This window comes from Lagopus muta, chromosome 4, assembly GCF_023343835.1.
Source record: "Lagopus muta isolate bLagMut1 chromosome 4, bLagMut1 primary, whole genome shotgun sequence".
In the NCBI taxonomy this organism is placed as follows: Eukaryota; Metazoa; Chordata; class Aves; order Galliformes; family Phasianidae; genus Lagopus; species Lagopus muta.
The window spans coordinates 9,363,059-9,380,962 of NC_064436.1; the positions used below are offsets into that span (position 1 = coordinate 9,363,059).

Below are 17,904 nucleotides of genomic sequence, written 5' to 3' on the forward strand. Positions count from 1 at the left end.
CGGGGGAGGCGGGGGCGGCGCCGCCGGCCCGCTCTTCCCGCCCGAGGAGGGGGGGCAGCGCCGGAGGCGTCGCGCCCGCAGCGTTCCGAGGGGTCCCGGTCCCGGTCCCGCTGGCACGGCGCGGTCCTCCCGTTTAGTTAAGTGCTTCGCGAGCGTCTCGGTGCCGCTCGTCTCCCTGTCGGCTGCCGCTCCGCAGTGCCCGTTTGTGCGCGGAGAGCTCCTCTCGCTCCTCGGAGTCTCCGCCGCCCGCTCAGCGACGCTGCCCGCAGCACTTCTGCCCCCGGCGCGTGTGCTGTGCTGGGTGCCGTTGCGCGGTTCCTCAGATCCGTCTCCTCCCGGCGGGTGCCACGCTCGGGCTGTGCTCGTGCCAGGCGTCTGAAAGAAGGGGCCGTGGGGCAAACGGAGCGCTCCGAAAGTGATCGTTCCCCTCAGCCTCCTTTAGTGTTCTCTTGTTTACGTGGCAGCTTGCACCGAAAAATAAAATCAGATATCGGAGGGCTGTGTCCCAGAAACCGCGCAGATGGCTGCACGAGCTCCGCGCTGCAGCCAGGTCTCCCAAGCAGACATCTCGTGTATCTGCTCGTGACGTGATCCCCATTTCCCCTTTAGTTTATCATTTTAGCTTACTTCAGCCCCCCATTGTTTCCCTGCTAACTTCTCCCACTTGTTTATTGCTGTTTCACATAATCTCACCATCACTCTCTTTTACTGCTTCTTTTTTTTTTTCCCTCAGATATTCCCCCGCCATGTCCACAAACGTAAAAAGTAAATCTCCGATTCTTCCAATTTACTTGCTCTCCGCAGAGCTCAGCCAAAGTCACTAAGGAGGTTCTTGTTGAAAGAGAAAGCAGAGGAGGCTCAGCGTGAACTCTCCTTCTTTTTAAGCATTCAAAAGCATTTTATAAGCCATTGTCTCTTTTTTTTTTTCACAAACCAGCGCCGTGTGGCAAATTGTGCAGAATAGAAATGCCTATAATGAATGTATTTAGTACTGGGTCACGCCGATGAACATTCTGCCCCCATGAATAATACTGTTTTACAAGTTTGCAGCCCTTTCAAATTGCTGATCCCCAAACCCTATAGGCAAACTAGAAAAGCTAACACAAGCAACTGGGACTTTAGAAACCCATAGCCATCTGGCCTAAATCTCTAACAATCCGAGCCAATAATTATATCAATTCAGGCTTTAGTGAACCCCTTTGCAAACACCAAAAGAGCAAAGAAAGGAATTAGTGGCCATTCTAAGTTTTGGTGAAGAAAATTCCAAGATAATCTAATTCTATTAGTTCACGGGCAGCTTTTTTTGCAGCTCTGATAAATCTTCCCATAACATTTTTCCAAAATGCCAGTGTAAACTCTTTTCTGACGATAACTGGGGAAATGGGTTCAATGAAATGCAGTTCTGAGTGTCAATAAAAAGTATTTTGTTGATAAAAGAAGTCACTGCCCCATTACACGACTACAGAAGATGAATAATTCATAGAAAAATAATTTCCCTGCTGAAATGCTAACACGTTTTATATATATATGTATATAATATATTTAAATGATAACGTGTTCCTATGAGTAACTGTTGGGTACATTTAGCTATGCAGAATTCACTTCATAGTGCAGTTCTTATCACTTTCCAAATAGTAATTCCATTTCATCACCTTGATCTTTCTCCGAGACGCCCTCTGAGATACTCTCTCATTAATATCTGTATTAACAGATAGCAGGATGCCTATAGGTGGGAAAAGCAGCGTCTCTTTTCCTTTTTTTTCTTTTTTTCTTTTGGCAAGTTCACCATCAGGTTATTTATAACGTTGTCACACAAGTCCACACTGTCATGCCACCGAGCATTAACACTTACAATGAAGATAAAGATGTCACTGGCGCAGCCCTTATCAGGATTCTGAACTAAAGCAATGGGGAAGCATTCCTCTGCTTTTCTTTTTTTTTTCCAGCATCCGCTTGAACCTCTGAGCTTGGAGAAGACCCTCCTCGCTCTGTTGGTGCAGAGGCAGCGGCGTTGGAGTGAGTGGCGCTTGGGAACAATCACAGCACTCTCAGGGCTGATTCCTCACTCAGCCAGTGAAAGAGTCCTGTCTGAAAGTCTCTTAAACTCCCGTCCACCTTTGACATGGCAGACTTCCCTTACAAAGGGAAGGGAGAGTCCCACGTGCAGCCCGCAGACATTTCTTATGGAGTGTGGTATTTGAGTGCTGCTGGGCACGTGAGCGGAGTGCTGCTGGCCTCCTGGCTATTCCTAGCCCATACCTATCTACTGACTGCAAAATCTCATCCAGAGTTGCATTCAGAATTGCCCAGCAATGCACCTGTGGAAAGAAAAGAAAGCATCTCCCAATCGGACTTCCTTTTGCCTACACTGCTGCTCCAGAAGCCACAGCTGCACAGCAGCTTAAGTAATTTTTCACTTAGCTGAAAATAGGTTTACTTCTCTGGTGGAGATGCTTTAAAGTCCATCTTGTTTCTCAAAGGAGTTTTATTGAGCTTGGAAGCATCTATTTCCTTCTAAAAGTTACCAATCCCCTAGGTGCATGGTATGTATCCAAAACTTAGGTGACAAAGAATTTTACTTGGAGGAACTGCTTTGAGAAACACTTCCTCGCCAGGGACAGGGGAGAAAGAAAATGATTTTCCTGACAATGACAGAAGCACGGTGAAATTAGCACAGTGCCATTTGGTTCATCCACCCCACCCCCGAAAAAGAAATGAGATTTTATTCACTTTCAGTATGATTTATTGCCTTATGTTGCAACATGTTACAAAATGTCATATGCACTATGCTCCAGTGCACAAGACATAGCAAGACAAAATTTGATTTGACACCTGTGTAATGAATGTGAAAGACAAGTCTTCCTAAGTCAGAAGTGTATTTTAAAAGAACATTTCCATCACAATGAATGACAAAACTGTGGGGTTGTTCTCTCCCTCTCTTTCTCCTTCCTCTCCCTCTGTCTGTCCCTCTTTCCTTCCTTCTCTCCCCCTTCCTCTTCAATGTGCTTGTTGCCCGAAGTAAAACCAAAACCAGGTCTCTCTCTCATCTTTTCACCTTACATTTCCATCTGATGCAGCAGAATGGGCAAAGGGTACCCATGTAGGAAGATGAGTGTTTTACCACTTCAGACTCACTTTTGGAGCCACATAGGAGTTGCTGGAGGACTGAAAGGCGTGAAAGAGGCTGACATTTCTGCCTGATTTTTTGGCACGGACAACCACATTACAGAACTTATCACAGAGTAGTACTGTATTTGACCAATCTGTTCGCTGTCTCACCAGATGTGCTTGTACCTGATACCTCTTCCAGTACTGGGATGCATTAGAGGTTGGATTGCTCTTAGAGACATTGAAGGTTGAGTGGACCACTGCATTATCAAATAGCACCTCCTGTGTATCACAGTCTTCTTAAGTAAGCCCAATGAGATTAGATGGGGCATTTATTTTAACCTTTATTTGTCCCTCAGTCAGGCATCAGTTTTGCAGCAGAGCACTGACTATCCCAACTGGGGACAGAGGCTGCTGATAGATAAATTAGAAAGGCCAAAACTCCTCTTGACACTATCAATCCTGACTTCCCATAAATCTGCACCTTAAATTACCATAACCCTGAGAGCTCTGCCCCTGTTATGCCCCTTCTTCCCAACAGGAGCATCCTCAGTGACTGCTGTCACTTCTGAGACACCTGTAAACACAACAGCTTTATCAGAAAAATGTCTTCTTGGCCTCAGTAGAAAAACGTCCTGCCCATGATTGGAAGGATGGGGTGACCAGAGAGTTAGGTTTAGGGTTAGCCCTTGAAACAGAAAAGAGGAGGGGTGAACACAGAAGTTTAGTTCATGCTCCTGATCTACGCTTTTTGCCGTTTCAGGTTTCTTTGAGAAATCTAGTCATTCATTAAAATACATCAAACCACAAAATTTTATACATTTGCTGATGGTTGAGAACTTTTTTTTTTTTTTAATAAGCGAGTTCAAAATTAGATCTTACATTATCATCAATCATTGTGGCAAAGGGCAGGGGAGCAGATTTTCTGCTACACGAGTAAATTTTCATGGCAGTTTTGCAATGCAGCATTGTGTATATAAATAGCAAGTTAAACTTGTACATGGTTCATGCATGGTAAGTACTGTACCAAGATATTTGGTCTCTTTCTGAACCAATAAGACATTTATCTCTCATCGTTTTACCAAGTGCAAAAATGAAAAATGCCTGAGACTCACAGCTTACTGAATCTTGATTACGAAGAAATGCCCATAACACATTACAGGTTACTTTTAAATTAATACGAGCAGTCATTAACAGACAGGCACAGAATACAATGAAAATTCTGTGGTCTGATCCCTTTAAATGCATCTGACATTGTGTTTATCATTCTGTTTAGTTGTAAGCTATGACGTAGAGTATCTCTGCTAGCCTTTTACCTCAAATTGCCTTTAAGAGCGAGGTATGCACCTCAGTAAAACGAGGTTTTCAGCATTATTTATGCCTGGGACATTACCAAAGGCACCTTTAAAAATATGGTACTCTTCTTTCCCTCCACACCTCAAGAAACCACATAACACTTTCTCACAAATGCCACGTTAACCCAACCGTGGCTGAGGTTGAACACAACTGCCCGTTTGCTAATGCATCATTTTTTCTGTCACCAGAACCAGATGCTCCAGAGGCAGTGGCTGTAACACTTGGTCCATGCCCAGTGAGACTGGAGAAACACTGACATAGTTGAAGACCCCAGACCCCACTTCCCCATAAGGAAAATACTGTCAAGATCTGGGACATTCTTGAGGTGCATAATGTTTTCAGCCTTATGCACTAATATAACTGCATTGAATGTCCTATGTCTGCTTTTATTCCAGTTGTTAACAAATTGATATACTATATATATATATACACCTATGTGTACACATATTGATATACTACCTATAATTGATGTGATGCATGTCATTGACATACTTGAGCTTGAAATAAATTTGAAATGCTTTCCACCACAGTGCTGCAGTTCTCTAGGGATGAACACCTTGCCCTAGCACCCTAAAAACACTAGTTAGTAAAACACTAACTTGTGATGATATCTTCAGGGCCATTCTCACATTTTACAGGGCAGAAGGGCAATACATTTGTGATTCTTCACAAGGATGAGGATTTGTAAAGGAAGAGGTTGAAGTTTGGTGCAGATGTGAATTTAGCCAGGGCTACAGTGCACACTTGGTTAAATTACCTGCTCAAACCAAGCTTTTTAAGCACCTTTAACTTTCTCCACTACCCCTGGGAGTTTAAAAAAGGAACGTAATTGCTGCTTCAAGTGTCTCCAGTCCAGACAAAGCATGTCTTCAATCTTCCCCCGACAGCCTAAGCCAAACAGTCCAGATCCACTCATCTGCACCCCCTGCCAGCAGCTGCCTGCTACCAACTCACCCCGAGGACACCTCGTATTCTGAGCCTCACAGGGCTCAAATTCTGATGACAATGAAAGACAATTGGTAAGACTTGTTCAGAAACAGATACTCTTGGGTATAGATTTCCTGCAAGAATCTGAACCTGTCCACGTGGCAGCATTTAGCAATCGTGTGTTACACACCACAGCCAGTAAGAGAACCTGGTGCTGGTGGCCTTCCCCTCTTCAAAACCTCAGGCACAGCTTACCAGCCACCCTGCTCCAAGGGTCTGGACCAAATATGCAGTTTGTTTTATTTCACAATAAATATTTATACAGCACTGTACATGGGTATCTGCATTCTATGTTCTTGATTTTGCTGGGAAAAAAAGAAAAAGAAAAAAGAAAAAAAAGGAATAAAGAAATGCTCCGCGCTTTTATGTCATGGGAAAACATGTGGAAATGTAAACCTGCTGTAGGAAGCAGGCACAGTGGGAGCTGTAATGGGAAAAAGGCAAGCATGGTTTATCAGCGGAATATGTAACATATACTGAACATCCGGCTTCCCAAGTAAGTTGTTAACAGTGCTCAATACAACTGTTTCTCTTTAAAGAATCAGATGTTCCTTTTTTTTTTTTTTTTTTTTTTTTTCCCCCCCCAATAGATGCAGTATGGTAAAACTGGTGCCATAAAGTCATTGCTAGAGACAGCAAACAACTTTGTTATCATAATAGGCTTTTTTTTCCCCCCTTTATTAAACAATAGCTCTGGCAGGTGGCATGTGGCTGGGACCGGGTCTATCACCATCTCCAGGGTGCCAAGACGTCCCTTAAAGTTTCTGTGGGAGGAATTTGTTGGTGGGATTTGGATTGTAAAGGCACGTGAGCATCTGCTGCCTGCTCAGTCTCATTACCATTGCCACAATTAGCTCCTGCAGCTCCTGACCTGGCAGCCAGAGCCGGGACTCAATTTTCCTGCCTCCCTGACAATGCTCACTGCCATTCATCGGAGCGCTCAGGCTCCTCTTCTCCCAGTCCGGGCCAAGGGACTGTGAAAACAGTTTGCACAGGGACACACTCAGGGTTGGAAGCAAAGTGACATAACAGCCTGCAATCAATGGCCTTACTACAGCATCACTGATATACTTCCAGCATTCATAGTGAACTTTTTTAGTAAAGCATAAATCACCATATTACAAAAATAGCCTTATTTGTTTTTAGACTTTTGTATGCTTTTGGTAAGTACCTTATAAGCTTTTTCAGTGACTCAGAAGACATTACAGAATGCTACTGCTCTTATTCCATAATCCCAGCCAGATTCAAAGTTGTGACAAACTTCTGTGGTTTTTTTCCATTATGAACAGACAAACTCCACTTTCTGATTTTGAGTTAACTTGGAAAACAGACTAAAAATGAGACTTTTACTCTTGAGGATATAGGAAAAGTCAGAGTTAATTGACATCTTCCTCTGATGGCCATAGACTAAACAAAATGTTAACAAGTATCTGCAGATAAAGCCTTTGCGTTCCTTTAAGTGTCCTCACCCCACATAAAACTGCAATTATTTTTCATTTTCCTACAATAGATGCTGCCTGATTCCTCCCTGCCGGCCCCATGTCCTTTTATTGCTTCAAAGAACCCCTTGCCCATAAATGGAAAATTAGAGAAGTCGCAGTTTTTTTAAATAAATCACTCAGCTAAAAGCAGGGAGGCGGGGAAGGAGAAAGAGAATGAGAATTTAAGCTGATCTACCTCCTGAATAGAAGTCAAGGATCTCTCTCAGTCTTTGAACAAAGAAAACAGAAGGGCTTCAAGACCCGAATGCGCAGTAATCTTATAGTTTTTGAATGCTGCATAGATAGCAGGTTGTGACCTCACTGAAAAATCCTAGGTTTAAGCAGAAATACATTTACCACCACACGTCTTTCCTGAGCCTCTGTCTCGCTCTTTGTAACACCAGAGGATGGAAAATGTCACGCAGAGCTGGGGATGAGGTGAGGGCATGACATTTATTTTCAGATGTTTTTAAAACTCAGGGCAGTGTTATTGTTTCCATAAATCATTACTACAGGTTTATTTTCCTCAGCCCCCTCGCTGTCTTGTTAGGCAAAACGCAAGCTGGGCATTGCCACCCCGCAGAGCTAAAATGAAAGAAGCGGTGGCGTTTTGGTGAGCTTCCCAAAATGATGGCTGGTTCCAGGCACCTCTGCGGTTGTGCAAACCCGGAGCCTGGAGGAGAGGAGGGCCAAGGGCACCTCTCTTGCCGATACTCAGAGCGTATGCTTGTTTGCAGAACTGCCCCAGTTCTTGAGGCTTTGTCATGGAAATGCGAACCCTGAAAGAACAGTCTATTATGTCAAATTACAAATTATATTATAGGGTTTTAAGTAATTGTTTGCTTACTGTTGTCACGCACATGTGGTTTATTGAAAGTTGATGTAATCATTTTGGCAAATTTCCACCGGCAAGAATCAGGCGGGGTGAGCTCTGAAATCAGCTGTCGTGGGGGCTCGCACCAGGCAGTTAATGGATGAAAGGCTGTCACAGACACCCTTCAGAGTTAATTTGTGCAGACCCATTTTAGAAATAGTGCGCTACGGCCCAACTGTATGAAATGTATTGTGTGTGTATTAGTATTCATAAAATTCATTAGAACCCCATTAGTTCAAGTGAAAGAGCTCTGTTGCTTTTGTACTGTAAAAATGAAATTCTTTGTGGCCAACAAAAAGGTATGAAGTGTACAGAAAACATATCAAAAATGCGTTTCGATTTTCTTGAGACGTTTCAATCTGACACAGCTTTCATCTGTCAGGAAGATTTCTGCTTCAATCAGATGTCAATTCAATTAAATATGCAAGACTATTCCAAAATAACCTTAACTTAATGGAATGCATTCTCTCACCAGGCTGCATAAACATGGGTACACCCGCATTTTTTTTCTCTTTCTGTGGTCCAAAACATCTATGTCAGACCCTGGAACACTTCATTATGATGCAATGAGGCAGCTGGCATTTCTTTTAACACAAAGTTTCTAAATTAGAAAATAGTAATAACTGGACTGGTTACTGAAGCATGGTCCCCTTAACTCATACACTTATTTTCCAAACTTAACTGTGCAGACCTTTTAATGGAGCAAGCTGCAGGTGTTATACACACACATATATATAGTATGTATTTATGTACATGTAAAATTTTTAGAGAAACAAGGTGTTTAGTGAAAAGATCTTTGTAATGAATCTCCAGAAGCCACTTTTGCAATTTTCAGCTATCTGTAATCATTGTTCAAGAGTGTCTTTTCTTTAGGGTGTCCGTGTTAGTAAGATGTTGGCTTATTTCAGTGGAAAACGTTTAATCATATGATTATTATTTTCATTAGGGATCACATCAGTTGATTTAGGGATGCCAAAGAATACTTCCCTCAGCTGACTGTAACACTAGCTTTTGTTTATAGCTGACAATAAGCTCCATCTTCTTTGTTGGTGGGAGCATAAGGAAGGAGCCTGTTGACTGAGGTATCCATGCACATAGATGAGTTAATGGTTTAATTTCAGCCAAAGTGTATATTACTGAATCTAGATCAAATCTGAAAACCCCTCAGTGGAAACTCCTATATGGAAACTCCTAGATCACAGGCACGTCTCACATTCACAGCTAATAGTATCTTAAGCATTTAATTTTTGAAGTTATATCTTTCTAACTAAGACCTGTTCACATTCAGCTTCCAATTTCCACCTGGGTCAAACAGCCCTCAGCCGTGACAAGCAGCTGACTCGTTAGTAATTCAGCATGGTTATGGTCCATAACTGGGACTTCAAGCAGACACTGTTCTCATAACTACACTTCGAGCTTCATTTCAGTACATTAATATCTGACAGATCAGGATGGTTTGATTTGTTTGTACCATTAGGGAATGTGCTGCACTCTCCTTGGCACCAGTAGGCAGAAAGGGACATAGGAAGTACTGTACTCGTGGGCTCACCTGGGCTGAATACGTTAACTGAATTGATTGCATCTGTGAAGTCCACCTCACAAAATCCACTGGGACAAATTCTGCTGTCACCAATGAATGCATAGGGAACGCAAGTCCTCACTTTAACAGGATTAAGGGAATGAGACAAACCATTTCTCAGTGTATGGCTCACGATGTGTGCCAGATTTATGTACCATTTGCCAGAACCGAATGTAACTGAGGGGAAATAATTTTTATAAATTGATTTGTTTCCCTGAAATACAATAGAGGTGTTTGCACTATAATTGCAACAACTCAGAGGGATTCATCTTTTTTCGGAAAGAAAAAAAGGAATATCTATCTATCTATCTACCAATCTATCTATCTATGTATCTGTATGAGCCTGAGCCTTATCCATGTGGAAATGAGACCACAATTATTGATTTATATTCTCAACCAAGCTATACACCTCATCTTGTGATCTGTACATTTATGAAATGAGGAGTCTTCATAGTCCCTTTGACAAATCTGATCGTTGTTACTACTTCTCCAGTTACTAAGTTTAATTTATGGTGCCCCCAGATCACAACAGAAAACTGGCTATTTTTCACATATCTTCTGCAATGCATGAATTGTGAAATTAGTTTATTGGAGCTGAGCACCCTGGAAATTGTCAGGTTTCCATGATATGTATACACAGCTAGACGGGTGAGTAAGAGAGAGGAGGGAGAGAAAAGATGTCTCTGACACCTCATTGTTAGCGTTAGCATTTTGCAGGACCAACCTACTGCCAAATCTACTTGCAAAATATGTGGGGTTTTTACCTAATGTTGTAAAACCATGAAAGCCATATTTTAAATGAAATTAATGCCGTGTGTATTAAAAATAATAACTACTCCAAAAGGAAAAGATACATATATAACAAACTGAAAGTGAGCCTTAAAGTGAAGACCTATATAAATTTGCATGTGAACCCTACAAAGCATGACTTTGTGAACAGACAAGTGTTAGTAGGTATCTTTGTTCCAGACTTCTTAACAAAAATTGCACCAAGTTACTTCTTGTTGAAAATTGAAAAAATATACTGATTCATGGTAGTTTTCAGTTCTCAGGCTCCCAGTTGGTCGGTATGCCTGCCTTGCTATGTGGCATATATCATTTCTAACAGCTGCCTTTGTGTCATTATGCAAAATTGCTTTCACGGTATTTTGGACTGCCCAGACAATAACCACCATCTCCCTACAAGCAATGAATTTTTCTGATGACCACAGCAACTGAGTATGCAACCATGAGCACTGTGCATACAAATAACAGAAGTAGATACATACCACACTATTGTGCTGAAACCCAGCATTCCCAAACTGAAAGTATATATATATACATTAACTTCCACATATACATTAAAAATGACAGCAGCAGCAGAAAAAACAAAACAAACAAGCAAACACCAGAGGGGGAGGGGAGAGGTACACATTAAAAATACACAGGAAAATCTATATGATGCATAACATAAAAAAAAAGATTAAAATGAGAATGAGGGAAACACAGAAACAGCACTAGAATGTATCAATTTTTGACCGAGATCAAAACAAAAAGACGAAGTCTTAGGTAAACAAAAGTTAATAACAATCTTGTTTTGCATGTTTACATGCCAGAATAATATGAGATTGGAAATGACTGGAATGCACTGTTGCTAGAAATCTGACCACAAGCAGGAACTTGGGACAGAAGTGAGGAAAGAGGGATCTTTGGAAAGAGGATGGGCCAGCTGTATTTGAACATCAGTATACAGGTGGTAAAGTGCAAAGAGAAATATCTGGGAAATAACAAGTGATGAACCCTGTGGGTAGTGATGGCAACATCTTAATTTCCATATTAGGAAAATAAATGTAGAAGAGAGGCAGGAACAAGGAAAGAGGAAAGAAAGTGAGAGATGCATCAATGCCATTCCTCTTTTGATTATACTTAACAAAAATTAGAAAACAAAAAAAATCCACCAAAAAACAAAAAACAAAGGTCATTTGGAAAGGACAGTGTGTAAATGGAATACAACATTATATTAATACTTTTCTAGTTCTGTTTTAATGAGTTTGCACAGATTGTACTTACAACTAGAAGAATAGGAAGGAAGAAATGCAAGCAGTATCTGCTTCAGCTTTAGTAGGGGGATTTAAAAACTCAGGAGAAATTCTCACATGCACTCCCAAGTACAGTAACTTCTCAGAAAACTAACAAGTTTTTGCATAAACTCTGGTTAGAAAAACATGAGCATTTAAAACTATTTCTGTGCTTCTGAATCCCTGAAAGTCTAAACATTAAAATATTGAAAGCCCAGGAGAAATTCACTCTACCCAGCAGCCTGGACACGTACGTTAATAAGAAAAATAAAGCCTTAAATCTAAGAGCAAATATCTCTGTACAAAGTGTGAGAAAGAAAAGTCAAACATTTTTTTCTTGATATATCTGCAATAGCCTTCTTTTTATCATCTTAAAGATTTATAGTTATTAGCATATCCACTATTGTAGTTGAAGGGATTTTATGATGTTCTCATCACAGAGCAGGCTCAGTCGTCTTTCCACTTTCTGATGAGAAATAATTTTACTTCAGCATTATGCAGTCTTCATGCTTGTTACCTAGAACAATCAGGATTTCACCAATGTTTTTTTCTCAGTGTATCAGAATGAAAAGTCAATGAGTGGCTGTCCTGAGTGTCAGTGGGAAGAAATTCAGTTCTTCTGCAAATGGTGAAAGAAGCTCAAGAAACCAAATGTATATCCCAGCTAACTATGCACAATGATAATCCTTAACTCCTTCTAACATTTTATGAGAAGAATATATAGATTCAAATGAAATAATTATTTAATAAAAGATATATATTTAGGTAAGAGATATAGCAAGCTTGCTTCCATCTCTGTCTGAATAACTTGGTTTTTGCAAGGCTGCATTTGTAGGGATCGACAAACAAATCCAAGCCTGAAAACATACAGCCCTAAAGTTATCTCTCAGTCTCAAATATTTTCCTTGAAGGGACCTTGCTTCTGAACGCTGCATACTTCATAAAGCAAGTGTAGTGCACATATTTTACAGCCGATACAATCTGAATTTGCTTCCAAAATGGATGGCTGAGGCAGTTCTCTCAGCTGGTTGTTTTTTTTTTATTTGGCTATATCAAGTTAATACTCAAAGTGTCTGATACACTCTGTTATCCCATAAGATCAAAGAGAATTACCCTTAAGGTACGCATTTTTTGTAACTGATCAAATCTAGAAAGAAATAGGATTGCATTTGTTAGTTTGGCTTCTGGTTTGTGCTGGTTAAACAGATCCCAAGAAGGAATACTTCTTTCCCAATTAGCTTAACATTTTTTTCCTACTCAGTATGAATTTCACCATACAGTTTTAATTGAAAAAAAAAAAAAAAAAAAAAAAAAAAAGTAATTAAAACCATTGACCACCCCTCTTAGCCAATCTGCTTTTTCTAAATTACTTTATTGAATCTCAGAGCTTCGTGTGGCTTATAATATTGTTATGGCATACAAATGCTAAGAGCAACTTCTGTAGAAGAAAGAGAGAATACCTACATAGCTAGATATGAATTTCTATCTCAGTATGGAAAATACGTATGAAAACTCTACATAACAGTACTCTTTTTGAGATTTCAGGGATTGTTTTTCTTTTTCTTTTACCAAGGTATTTCATCTAGATATCTTAGATACCTTTTGCTTTATCAAATGAGTCGCTTCTGCTGTTTCTCTACTGTTGAGATGGTTTCTGAAATGGCTTCAAAGCAGTTTATAAATGTGTATATATAGACATGTACACATACAAATTTTAAAATAGATTATTGTCTGTTTCTATATATTATTGTAAACCTCTCTGGTCAGGAACCACCTTCCGCCAAACCTCTGCCATTCACAGCGGGTGCCACATTTGTGACTTTATCCTTTGTAATCGTGCTGGTGAAAAGGAAAGTAGATTTTCTGGAACAATCAAGAAGTTCCTGTGGATAGTTTTTATCAGGCCTAAAACTTCAGCCTTGGCATCATATTTCATGAGAATCCAAGAGAGATCGGAGCACTACAGTGCTATTTTGTCTGCTATCTTCATAACCACGCAGGAGACTTGCAGTGTGTCGTAAATTCAGTTTTGAATTTAGGGGGTCAGCTGACCAGCAAATAAAGTCCTCAGAGTGTAAACAAAAAAAAGAAAAAGATTTCAAAAAAGTACTGGGCAAGACTGACATTTTTCATGACTCTGTGCAGAGCAGGAGACTTGTTCTGCTGTTGCAGTCTGGCTGGTGCTGGGAGCCAAGACATGTGGGGCTCATTAAGTTCCAAACAAGTTACGAAAGATTTAAGCAGGAAAGAGCTCGGTTTGAGGAATGAAACATTTGCTAGGAGCCTCCAAGTCGAGAAAATGTTTTGTTCTGCAGCTTTTTGCTTTGCCACTTAGTATTGCCAAGAAAGGAAAGGAAACTCAGGAAGTAAGGTTACCTAGTCTGAACGTACATCATTAACGGCATGAAATTCTTCTTCAAAAGATGGAAAATTCAGCCCTAGTTGGGGGTGGAATCTATTAGAATGGATGAATCATGGCATATTTCCTGTATAACGAACTGCCCGAGACATTAAAAGAAAAAAATAAGATGTAGAAAATGTCAAGGTTTGTCTTCAATTTGCATGGAGAAGCTTAGGTATATAGGTATATATGCATATAAATATATATTCATATACATGTAAACAATTATAAGTTTTACATTTCAGATGGAAGACTGGTTTCAGGTCTTCATCAGAGGAAGAATAAGTAATGAAATTAATATATTCATAAAAATGCAGCTGCTTAAAGATTTTTGTACAGAGTCTTGTTCCGATCAGAAGATGTTGTCAGAAGCAACACATTGGCACAAAAAGAAAAATCAGACTTGATAATCAGCATTTTTCAAAATATATATCATTAATCTACTCCAGAATCACTGCATTTATGAGGAGCAGAAAACCAGGGAACAAGCTTTAATTAGAGTAATTTTCAATCAGGATGGAAACAAGCGTCACAGTGTAGAAATATCTCCACAGCCAAAACACCTCACAAGCTGGCTACAGCCTAGCAAGTACAAATGATCAGGAGAAATGAAGGACATTTAGTGCTTCACTATTAGTAGCCAGCTCCCATCATCTCAGTCCACATAAAAGTTAAACCTGGCAATAGACAGTTTTTGAAGCTTATACTGCATGGGGAAAAAAAGCCACAGAGTGGCCCGATGCCTTCTTGGCCAGCCTAGAGTACGTCTTTGAAGTGATCCATTCGTGATAACTGCCATTACTCAAATACCAGTTTAGGAGCTCAATTAAAATATTTTATTCCTTGTCAAGTTTCAACAGGACACTTCTTCCTTTCATTTTTAGAAGCTTTACTTTTGAAAAATCAATTATTTATATTTCAGATCAATTCCAAAAAAGCATCAGCATTATCATGATACAAAGCTAATTCCCACAATACAGCCGAGTCTTGTTCATGCATCCCAAGTACTCCCAGCCTTACAGTTCCATCTCTATAGCCTATTAGGACATCCACTTTTTGCTTACTATATTTCTGCCAAACCTAATAGAGTATGACCCAGTTTCTTCACGTACACTGATATACGTTACCTTAAGGAATAAGGCGCCTGAAACAAAAACATCTTACACACCTCCTTGACAAAAACTAGCAATCTCTATGACTTCATTTGTTTCACTTGTAGGGTCCATCCAGCCAAGAACCCACCTGGGTTCAAACATCTCTCAATATTGCACAGACTTAAGTACATCATTTACACAGGAGTCACATACGTATAATTTCTACCGTACCTTTCAAATTCCAACTTTTCAACAACGTCTTATTGATTTGTAAGAGAGGTATCTGACCTGAAAATCCACTTTGTTCCTCTGTGGATGAGATGAATGGCAGATTAAAAAGCAATAATTTCCTTAGAGAAAAACACACAGCTAATGGAGAACTTCTTGTAGATTTGAAGACTTTTGTTTTACTTCCTGGGGAGGGAAAAAAAAAAAAAAAGAGAGAGAATTTATGAGAAAATATATTATAAAAATAGATTCGAGCAAAAAAATAGAACATGAAATATATTGCTGGAATTGATTATTAACTCTGTTAGCGGGTATGATCTTAACTTTCTGTCTTAAACTGTGTTATAGAGCAGCTTCCCAGTGAAACACTAACAGGGGAAAATCTATCTTGAATTATTCTCATTACTGTGGAAAATCAAAACAAAGGCCAGTGCTAGTAACAGTAATAATATATATTAGTTGCTGAATTATATATAAACAACACAGTCTTGAGTGATCTGAAAATTTTTATTTTGTCCATGAAAAACCTCGTCACAGGCTAAACATGAGGCTAAACATAAATGTTCATTTACCTGTTATTTCTGAACATTGCCTGCTCTTCCTCACCTAAACTACACTTAATTTTTGGTTCTGCAGTTTGGGAGATTTGCTGACAAAACCATTACCCATTATGATTACCTTTTCTGTATATAAGGGTAGAATACATAAATACACACGTGTATAATCAGCAATGTAGGGAAGTTGATTTGAAAAAATTACATTACTAAATAGCAATGAAGCCAGAGCAGTTATATTGGTTTTGTAAGTCCATCTGTGCGCTCAGGTGGACATTGGTGACAGAAGTCTACTGAATGTAACAATTTTGACTACATCAGAAATTTATGTGAGTGTGTGTAGATATATATATACACACCAAGCAATTTTGGCTGTTTGTACATCGAGCTGTACCTCAAAGCGCCTGCTGCATGAAGCAGCCATTTTATATTGGGCCTGGATTGATTTTTTTATAGATAGATTCATATTGCGATGTCTTACAGTAAATTTCTCAAGGCTTTTCCTTGTTCTTTATTCTCTGTTTACCAAATGTAAAATAGCATTGGTCTACAAAGGTATACAGAGCTCATGAAACTTGAAAAGGTTTTAAAACTACACAAGAAATTTCCTTTCACTTTCTGGAAACGATGGAAGTGATAAGAAAATGTTTGAGTTGTAGGAAAGCATTCAAAGTACCTGACGTGGCAGAGGATTGTTTATGCTGCTCAGGTACAGGTGGTAGGAGGGGAGTACTGTAATAAGTCTGCATGTTCATGGCAGGAATACACAGCTTATGGCAATGAGTTAGCAGAGATAGCATCACTGCAGTTACGTTAAATAAAATAAAGAAAATGGCATAAAAAGTCTAGTTCACAAATAACTGTACCTCAGCCTCAAACACCAGTGGTAGATTTATGAAACGTGTACATTTTGTTAAGGGAATAGTCTTTGAACCCGCAGTTTGGGACACTTAAGAAACACTGAGAAATCAGCCAATCTTGTCTGGAAGTTACAGAACTAAAAGCGGGCTTGGGTTTAAGCTCAAGGACTTCACAGTCTGCTAGAATTTGGACAAGACCTTGAATTTCCAAGCTCTAAAACAGTGAAAGCTCTGTGTGTCACTGAGCTTGTAAGCTCAGTTAGATTCATGAGCAGTGATCTTGCCTCACCAGTTTCTGCGCCCTTTGTAAAAAGGGGCCACAAAATGGCGGGATTTGGGGTCCCCCCTGGGCCCCCAGGCTGGCAGAGAAAAAAGAAAGAAAACAGGAGCATGTGCAGGAGAACTTTTCAGATTGCATGCAGCTCTCATGCAGTGTATTTGACTTATCTCAGTGGAGTGTGCACTGTAGGAAAAAAACATGTCACTGCTCTAAAACTGTCTTTTCTAATTCAGTGCATCCATGTATTGTTATAAATCGGTTTCCCACACACTGAAAGATACCGAGACAAGAGAGCAACTTTGACTGTTAGCTATCAGCTCAGATAATGAAAACTTTCTTTCAGCATTAAGCTTCCAGTATATGAAAAAAAAAATAAGACTAAAAATATAAATAAATGCCTTCATGCTTTGCCTGGAAGAGGTTCCTTCCAAGTGCACATAGGAATCAGGCATTCACATTCATCCTGGTTCTGTTTCCAAGGGAGTTTTAAAAGCATCTGGAAGTCTACAGTACAAATTGCTGTCCTTTACATTTCTGTATTTCTGAATCCTAATTATAGGGCTGTTGGCAGATGAAGCTGTCAGACAGTCAAGCTTGAGTACTTTGTATCTTAGTTTGGGTTTTGTTAGAGATTAATATAGAAGCATATCGAATACACTACTTATTCTGAGGTATCACAACAAATTACCTATAGGTACACACATTTCAGCAGATATACTGGCAAATATACTATAAACGTATATCATGATGAAAGAAACAAAGTAATTATCCAATAACAGATTTGAATATTGTACTTATCCCAAGGTCAAACATATCAACAAGGTAGTTTTGAATTTTACGGGCATTTACTGACGCTGAGAAACGCTTCCTTCCTACATATACCTGTCCATATTAAGTTGTCTGCTGTAAATTCTTAGTCTTTCTGGATGAAGAGTGATTAGCACTGAGAATATATACGAGTCGCACTTTGTCACAATAAACAAAATGCTACTATCCGTAAGTGCCGCGGGGAAACAATAGGTACTGTCTTCATATTAGCATCTCT

At 39.8% G+C, this 17,904-nt stretch overlaps 1 long non-coding RNA gene across 4 annotated transcripts in view; it reads right to left on the reverse strand.

Annotated features, from left to right (window-relative positions):
* Nucleotides 1–43: 43 nt before the first annotated feature.
* LOC125691954 (uncharacterized) overlaps nt 44–17,904 on the reverse strand; it is a 221,236-nt gene continuing 203,375 nt past the window's right edge. For all 4 annotated transcript variants that reach the window (XR_007376369.1, XR_007376368.1, XR_007376370.1 and 1 more), the window contains one exon: nt 44–15,351. This is a non-coding gene — a long non-coding RNA (uncharacterized LOC125691954). The remainder of the gene's footprint in view (nt 15,352–17,904) is intronic.